The 915-nt window shown below is 30.5% G+C and overlaps 1 non-coding gene across 1 annotated transcript; it reads right to left on the reverse strand.

Annotated features, from left to right (window-relative positions):
• Positions 1-250: 250 nt before the first annotated feature.
• Positions 251-354, reverse strand: LOC123572698 (small nucleolar RNA U13). The gene has a single exon (XR_006697239.1). It is a non-coding gene; the product is annotated as a small nucleolar RNA U13 (small nucleolar RNA).
• Between the last annotated feature and the right edge of the window lie 561 nt (positions 355-915).

The following is a 915-nucleotide window of genomic DNA, read 5'->3' on the forward strand; positions in this document are numbered from 1 at the left end:
TCCTGGGCTCAAATGAGCCTCCTGCCTTGGCCTCCAAAAGTGCTGGCATTGCAGGTGTGAGCCCCCACACCTGGCCTATAAAAGAAATTTTACTGCCTAACATGTAAAAAAGTTACTTACATGTATTTTAAGTTTATAAGTATGTAAAAATAGCATAGATGACAAAAATAGCACAAAAATAGGAGAGAGAATTCTACCATGATTTGTAAAATTCTGGGTTTTTTCTTTTCTCTTTTTAAAAATTTTCTCATATCAAATGGGTAATGTACTAATGTCATAATAAGATGTAAGAAAGGCATATCTCACATATGAGTTAAAAAACTCAGTCATCACATGTATAAGCTGCAAAATGATCTGTAACAATCTTATACTACATGCAAAACCATATAATATTCAAATCAATATTAAAATTAATTAAAGATGCATATTGTAAACTTTAGGGTAAAAATTAAATTTTTAAAGAGGCATGAATAATAACCTAGAAACGGAGATTAAATAAACTCTTATGATACAAAATTACTCCAAATGCTATCAGGAAGAAAGAGAAATAAAGCAACAAGAAACAGAACATATAGTATGTTTATGGGAATCTAAAATTGGTTCAACATTTGAAAATTATTCAATGTAATTTACCAAATCAACATAAATAGAAAGAAAAGTTTGATCATCTCAGTAGATGGAAGGAAAACATTTAACAGCTTTCGACATTCATCAAAGTTAAAATGTCAGCAAAGCTGGAAGAGAACTTTCTCAACTTGTGAAATGTATATGCCAACAACAACAACAACAACAAAAGCAAGTAAAATTATATAAACAGTGAAAGACTGAATGCATTTCCCCCAAAATCAAGAACAAAGCATGCATATGTACTCTCACCACTTTTACTCATTATCATACTAAAAACTCTAGCCAATG

The sequence above is a fragment of the Macaca fascicularis genome, chromosome 3 (genome assembly GCF_037993035.2).
Source record: "Macaca fascicularis isolate 582-1 chromosome 3, T2T-MFA8v1.1".
Lineage (NCBI taxonomy): Eukaryota > Metazoa > Chordata > Mammalia > Primates > Cercopithecidae > Macaca > Macaca fascicularis.